Raw genomic sequence first — 7953 nt, forward strand, 5'->3', positions numbered from 1 at the left:
TCTTTTAAGAAACTTAAGTATATTCATGTGTCTATAGATACTTTTAGTGGATTTATTTGCGCCTCTCCGCACGCTGGAGAGTCTACTAGAGATGTTATTGATCATGTTTTGTATTGCCTTATTGTACGCTGGAGAGTCTACTAGAGATGTTATTGATCATGTTTTGTATTGCCTTACTGTTGCCCCCAAACCCTTTACCTTAAAGACTGATAACGGCCCTGGGTATACAAGTTCTGCCTTCAAGTCCTTTTGTGCCCAACTGCAGATTAAACATGTTACGGGGATACCTTACAATCCCCAAGGACAAGAAATTGTCGAGAGGGCCCACCAGACACTTAAAGCAATGCTTAATAAATTACAGTTTTCCAAAGGAATCCTATATCCCTCTACAGCAGGGCCTCGCCTGCTTCTCAATCATGCATTGTTCGTCCTAAATTTTCTACAAAAGGATGATCTTGGCCATTCGGCGGCCGATTGCCTTTGGCACTCTTCCACCTCCTCCACCTATGCCAAGGCTCTGTGGAAGGATCCACTGACCCACCAATGGCATGGACTCGACCCAGTCCTTATTTGGGGCAAAGGTCATGCCTGCATTTATGATCAGAAAGAACAAAATGTGCGCTGGTTACCTGAGCGCCTAATCAAACCTTTTAACCCCCTCCCCCAGGGAATGCCCCTGAGGAAAAGATGTAATTGTGCTCTTTTTTAGGATAAAAAAGATACCGCCGACTCATCATGTTGCTACTCACCGCGTCGCTCCTTTGCCTCTGCCTTCCTGAAGTGATTCTCGCCGCATTCCTGCCCCAACCTCAGCCTTATACAATCTATAACTTTACCTGGGTCATTATTAACCAAGCGGGAGATATTGTTAATTCCTCCTCCTCTCAGGGCATTAATCCCCAGTGGCCCAATTTACAGGTTGACCTCTGTGCCCTGGCCCTGGGAGGCCCCTCTTCTTGGGGCGTGGAAGACATTTTTTGGCCTACTAAACAATCTAAGGCTCCCGAGGAGACTCCCCCTTTCTCTCGCTCGGTTGGTGGTCCCAGTCCCGGCTGCCGTAATGACCTGGAGCGCATCATGCTCCACAAAACCTTACACCAGGATGGGATTGCTTGGGCCGGAGGACTCTATGTTTGCCCGGGACCCTCTCATCGGCCCTGTCCTGATAACCACCGCTGTGGTGGGACCCAAGATTTTTACTGTGCCTCTTGGGGGTGTGAGACCACTGGCGACACGTACTGGAAGCCATCCTCTTCTTGGGACTACATCACTGTCGATTCCTGGGTTCATCCTCAGCCCTATGGTGAGGCCGTTAAAGACCTTTGCAATGCAGCTCGTTCAGTCACCAATGGCTGGTGCAACCCCCTGACCATTCGCTTCACTGAGCCCGGTAAACGTGCCATTTGGACGGGTCATGGATTTGAATGGGGCCTCCGTGTTTATAAATCAGAGTACGATTTTGGACTTACGTTCAGGTTACACCTCCTGAAAGAGGTACCCAATAAGGGCACTGCAGTGGTTGGGCCTAATCATATTTTCCATCATCCTATTCCCGTTCCTGCTCCTGGCCCCCCGCCTAAACCCGCCACCCCCATGCCTCCCTCCCCGCCCACCCCCTCGGACGTCCTCATTCGGTCCATTTCACCCCCTCCCTTCCGACCTACCCTCCCCGTGGGCCCCCCCAGTTCGGCTGATGTCATTCTCCAGTTGGCAAATGCCTTCATATGGGCCTTAAAAAATGACTCCTCCTTGTCATTTCCTGAATGTTGGATGTGTTTCTCCCCCTCCCCGCCCTTTTATGAGGGTATTGCTCTTCTTTCCACCTTGCTCTTTACTAATGTTACCCCACCCTCACCGGCTTAGCTCCCGACAATCGCATTACCCTCCAGTCCGTTTCTGGCATAGGTACTTGCCTCCTGGGTCCCCATATGCTCCCTCCTTTTCCCCTCAGCGACGTTTGCGCCCAGACTGTCATTACTGACCTCTCCCTCCCCTACATTCTCGCGCCAAATAACACCCATTTTGCTTGTTCCTCTGGTTTAACCTCGATCGTCTATGCCCCTACCTTCCTTTCCTCCAAAGACTGGTGTGTCCTTGTTATTCTTCTTCCCCGTTTTACTATTCATGACCCGGACTCATTTTTAAATTTTCTGGAGGGGGGAATTTTCCTAACCCTAACCTTGCCTCCCCCTGGCTTACTACTCTTCTCCCCTCGGGCCCCTCGTTAGTGTTCTCCTTCTATTATCCTTTGGCCCATGGGCTTTCAACTGTCTTACAGGGTTTGTTAAAAGTCATTTTGAAGCTGCCACCAAGAATATCCAGGTTCACTACCACCGCCTGGAGACTGAGGACCCAAATGAGACTTCTATTTCCATCCAGGAGATTTCACCTACGCCTCAGTCGGTTAACTATGGGCGGCCTTTGCAGTTCCTATGGGCGGCCTTTGCAGTTCCCAAGGATGCAGAATGCTGGATGGCGAGCCTGGTTGTGCCCTCGGTGCCTTTGGTAAACCTGTGCAAGCCCTCCCCTATATCTTTTGGCCTGAGCCCACCTTGACCTGACCCGCGATAGTGCCTGGTAAGTCAGAGACGGAGCGATCGAATAAGTCTTGGTTATCAGACGTCGGTCGGTCCTTGGTGGGAGGACAGACCATAGGCATGGTAAGATTGAGCATCGATCCTCTAGCAGGCTCAGGCCATTGCGAGGCCCCCTTTCCTTGGGAATTTGGCCGGTCCAGAATAACTGTTGTCCTGAAACACTTGGACAATAGTGATTCTCAAATATACCGCCATCCTGTAACAATGACTGGTGACCTCCTAAAAGTCATTCGCTGGGCTGTAAGGTCTCCCTCAGGCCAAAATAAACAAAAAGGGGTGAGATGCCAGGGACCAAACGGCCTGTGGCCGACCCCCACCCATTCAGCATCTGCAGCAAACATCCTGCTGGGCCACTCATTAGGTATGCAAGGCATCCGGCTTAGCCCTGAGAAGAGAGCTATCCGATCCTGAGATAACCACAGAGACATTCTGCTTTGTCTCACCTAGAAAGACCCCTCCCCTTACAAATGTTCCCGGGGCTCAACCCCAGAAGATTTTGTACTTTTCCATTTACTCTCCCCGCTTACCCCGCCCTCCCTAAAGCAGGTTTTAAAAAGCCTGCCCCCACCCTCAATAAACGGCTCTTGACAAGCTACTGTTCGCTTGAGCCCTGCGTCTCTCTCGCCCATATCTTTAACCACAGGTTGCGACCCCCCTCGGCCCCCCAATAACTGACCAGCTGGACTGGTTGGTGGACTAGTTACGTGGACTAGTTAGGCCTCATTTGAACCTCAGAGGGAGATTACCAGGGAGAGTTAAAAAAAAAAGGGAGAGAAAAGAAACCAGTGTATTGTTGTTATAAAACAAACACAATGAATTCTGGGAAGGCAAAGACTGCAGATATCTAATCTATAACATTTAAATCTCAAATGACTCTCTCTTGTCCATGTGTTAAAGGGATAGCTCTCCAGATTGCTCTTGTTCGTAGATGGTGGAACCTTTAGAAAGTGAAGCCTAGCGGGATGTTGTTAGGTCATTGGGTGCAAGACTTTGAGGAGGAGGATGAGATCTTCCTCCATTTTTCTCATGGCTTCTTGACCATGGTGTAAACAGTGATGGAATACACTCCTGCTGTTACTGTTAGGTATCCCCATGAGAGACACAAAGCAATGGGCCTACCTGATCATGCACTAGAACTTCTGAAACCAGGAGCCAGAAAAAGCCTAAATTTATTGTCTGGAGTATTATACTTACTGAAAGCTACTAGCAAATCTGTCTTACTCTAAAGGCTGGGCATCAGTGGAATTCCAAGAAGTGCAGGCTCTCAACTTGAAAGCCTTTCGACTTATCAGGCCCAATGTTTTAATCAACACTAATCAATACTAAAAGGCTTATCATAATTGACAAGTGTGGCAGCCTATAAATACTATTATAAAATGTTTTTATGCATACTATTTTTATAGTTACTATATAATAATGCCTATAGATTTTCTTATCTGCATTTAGTTTTTATGTTCCACTTGCTTCTGTTGTGCCAGCTGTATACTGAATTTGTCAGTCCCATTTGTTCTGGTGGCAGTAATGAACCTTAAAGAGATGTGTTTATTTGTTAAGGACCCACAGAAGAAGCATAAGAGCTGAGATTCAAGCATAGGTTTCCCATTTCACAAACAATACAGCTTCTATGAACATACCTCCTATGTCTGGACAAAATGGTCAAGAGTTTTGCCTGAATTCACCAACAAGTTACCTGTTTTGTCTAGGATCTCTAGTGGTGATATAACTCATTGCTCGGAGTACTAGACACCTATCGCCTAAGTTCTAAAGGTATTTGGAGGGTGTCTTTGGAGAATAGACAAATGATGTCTTCTGAAAGTATGAAGGAAAGAATAAAATCAATAACCTAGACAAACGAACCCACTAACTTTATTTTGTTATAATCCATGATAAAGTAAGGACATGGTCACATAGCAGGATTAACTTCTCTCAACAGGTTGCCTGGGCTTGCGACCCAATTATAGTGCTCCTTATTACAATGGGTGGAGTTAAGCAGCCATTGACCATAACACTAATATGTATTAATCTATCTTGATCATATTTTGACTGAGGAATCAGAAACTTAAGTTGATTGAAAGACCTTGTTAAGGCCTCCCATCTTCTGACTTCCTTGCCTCTCAGTGTTTGGGCTCTTTCCATTTAAATCCTCCCTTAGCAAGATGATACCTGATCATAGACTGAAATAGGCCCAGGTAAAGGCTTCCTTAAGAAACAGAGACTCAGTCTTGAAATGCAGCTGGAAGCTCAATTTTTACTAATTGTCAGTTTGATTAGTGCTTACTGGCTGATGGCAGCAAACCATTTCCTTCCTGCCTAGCCAAACAGAATTATGAAGAACAAATGATGTTATTCTGTTAAAAATGCTTTTGAATTTTTTTCTCTGAAGAGAGGAAACTATTATTATCCTAGACAAATAAATAGGAAGATGGGAATAGAAAGCCTGGGCAGCATTTCCAAAATAACCAGCCGAAATTAGAAGTCAGCCTGGGTAATGGCCACCCAAGGGCAAGAACTCTGCTGGTGGTTGGCTTTGCCAGCTACAGGAAGGGCCAAGTTAAACAGGACATAATTACAGATAGATTTCTCATGCTTTCTCCTGACCTCTGACCTCTGACCAGAAAGGTCTTGCCAAGTTTTTTGGCAGCTGTCTAAACTTTGTTGGCTTCTTTTGGTAAGAAAGATGAAGTAGAAGGCATTAGCATGTATGAACATCCTGCTACCTCCCAGCCTAGCCCCACTTCGCCTCTAGGACCTCAAGTGTTGTGTGTGGGTGAGTTGGGGGTGAGAGTCTGTCGTACATAGTCTTAACCAGTGAGCCATCTCTCCAGCTCCTCAACCTTGTTTTGTATGGAGGAAAATGGCCTTACGATCAAGTTGCTGTCGGGTCCAGCTGTCTCTATGGAACAGATTCTAAACTGCTCCTTTCTTCTGCCTCTTGGCTGGAGGAAGGAGAGAGGCAGGCTTTGCTAAGAACTCTGTGTCCTGGAATGATGGCCATTCTTCCAGGGAAGTACAACTACCAGTGACTAATAGACAAGAACAATGAAGCCGCCTCTGCCAGAGAAAAGTGTTTGCTGGGAACATAAGGAGGCAGATGGATTGTGTTTTCTTCTTACGAATTTGAACCCAACCCAGACAGGGGCTCAGGGTGTCATGACTGAAGAGACAGCAGCCTCTCCAGACTGCCTTGTCTGGAGTCCTATAAGCTAAGGATGGTGGCTCTCCAAGACTTCGCTGCACCCTTAGGAACTTATGAGCTAGTGGCCACTCCTTCATTTGCTTAGGACTGTGCTGGTCAGGCAGATATTTGCTATCTCAGTGAGAGTCTCTAAAATCTTTGTAGGGGTGGTATTCCTATGTTGTAGAGGAGACAAATCGAGACCCAGAGAGGTCACTGAGCTGACTTTGGACTCACCAATGTCAGATTCCAGACTCAAGGTTCTTTTCATATATTTTCCTTGGTTTTGTTTGGAATGAGTACCAAAATCTTTCGAGGCCCTTGGTTGATGAATGTGAAACAATCTAGAGAACCATGTTAAGTCTGTACAAGATAACAATGTCAGAGCCGACAGGGCTGCTTAAGACCAGGAGACTTAGGAGTCCTTACGACTTGGGAGTTTCCAAAATTCCTTGATATTTTTCTCAGAAAAATATACACAAAAGACAAACCCAGGAGAGAGGACTCCCCTTCCCTCATTTTCTATGCTTTTCTACTGCATGTGCAGTTAGGAAGCTGAAGCCATTCCTGTCTAGTTCCCACTGTGGCATTAATTGCTGCATTAGTTAGAGCTATGCAATAGTCTCTCTCTCTCTCTCTCTCTCTCTCTCTCTCTCCCGCCCCCTCTCTCTCTCCATTCCTCCCTCCCTCCCCCTCTCTCTTTCCTTCTCTCTCTTACATAGATTAAGCTAAGCAATGGAGGTGAAAGAGATTCACGTTTTCAGGGCTCGCTCATGAGATTATGGGAATTGGTAAGTATAAAATATGGTCAAGTCAGCAGGTTGGAGAGAGGGAATAGTTGGCTGCTAGCTTGACTGTGAAGGTAGCTGAAGGTAGGTTATTTTTCTTCCATGGCCCTGAGTCTGTTTTTCTTAAGGCCTTTGGAGACCTCGGGTTTTGGGAACTTTCCTCCCTATGCCACTAAGATCTTTTTAATTTAGTCCCTATTTGTGTCTCTCCCTGGACTCCACATGTGTCTGTTAAAATTCTCTGTGGTTTATGTTTATCTTATAGGCAACAATCCAAGATTCTTACTTAAATCAAGGGACAGGATCAGTGTGGAGCAAACATGGGTGTGGTTGGCCCAGGATAGGAGGGAACAATGTGAAGAATGAACTCCTCTGGCCAAGTGAAAATGCTGATAGTTGGAATAGCACAAGAAGAACCTTGCCTCATAGCCACTGCGTTGGGAATTCTTGCGTGAAACGCATTGTAAGTGTACATCTCAAGACCTTTATCTTCCCCCATATCATTCCAGGCTTTATTGCCACCACCTTCATGGTTTTGGACTTGAAAAGACTAGGGCAATAAAGAAGTGAAGAGAGGACAGACACAAACACGCACACAGAAAGAATGGGATAAGGGCGGGAGGTGCACTCTGATGGAGATACCAGCAGTCTGTGGTCTCAACACATGCTGCTGAGAAAGGAGGCAGGTTTATTGCACACAGCTGAAGGAGGAGGGGAGTGGGTAGGTTAGCTAGTCTCTGTAGGGGAACAGTTTCAGGTGTGCAGTCCTCCCTCGGAGAGGAGCAAGCTGTGGCTGATAGTTTCTGGACACACTGATTTTAGCTGAAAGTTGGTCATTTGTAACCTCCATATTTGGACCAGAGGAAGCCTTAGCCATTCCCATGGGTCTGAAGCATTGGAATCCAGGCCCATGTCAATAATACACACTCACTCGGAGTTTCATATGCTTCTCATGCTGTGCCATTAACTTTCAGGAGAATGCCCAGAGTAGAGTCTTATTACCACCAGTTTGTGACCTTGTGAAGCCCACTCTTGCTTAGGGATCTATGATTATACAATGTTGCACATTGTATTTTCTAGAACTCTTTTGGGTTCACAGGACATAAATGGAATTTGCATTAATTGAGTACAAGGGGAAACATCTAGGATGAAGTAGCGTCACTCACGTCCTATTTTAAGTTCTTTGGGTATGTGAGGTTATCTGATAGAGTTCAAGATCTCAGGGAAATTGTGCTCTTTCCAAAGGGCAAGGAGATACACAAAAACAAAAATACATGTGATTTTTAAAAAATAGAAACAACATGAGATTTGGAACCAGGAAGGCTTGGCTTGGTCATATATTATCTTAATAGGCAGTGCAAAGTCTCAGTTTGTCTTCATATTGGGGACTTCA

The 7953-nt window shown here is 46.0% G+C and overlaps 1 long non-coding RNA gene across 2 annotated transcripts in view; it reads left to right on the forward strand.

The window, feature by feature from the left end:
* The window catches only part of LOC311578420, a 35449-nt gene extending 28432 nt beyond the window's left edge, over positions 1–7017 (forward strand). For both annotated transcript variants that reach the window (XR_014772867.1, XR_014772868.1), the window contains exon 4: positions 6826–7017. This is a non-coding gene — a long non-coding RNA (uncharacterized lncRNA). The remainder of the gene's footprint in view (positions 1–6825) is intronic.
* The last annotated feature ends 936 nt before the right edge of the window (positions 7018–7953 follow it).

The sequence above is a fragment of the Acomys minous genome, assembly GCF_964271855.1.
Source record: "Acomys minous genome assembly, chromosome: 12".
NCBI classification, from domain to species: Eukaryota; Metazoa; Chordata; class Mammalia; order Rodentia; family Muridae; genus Acomys; species Acomys minous.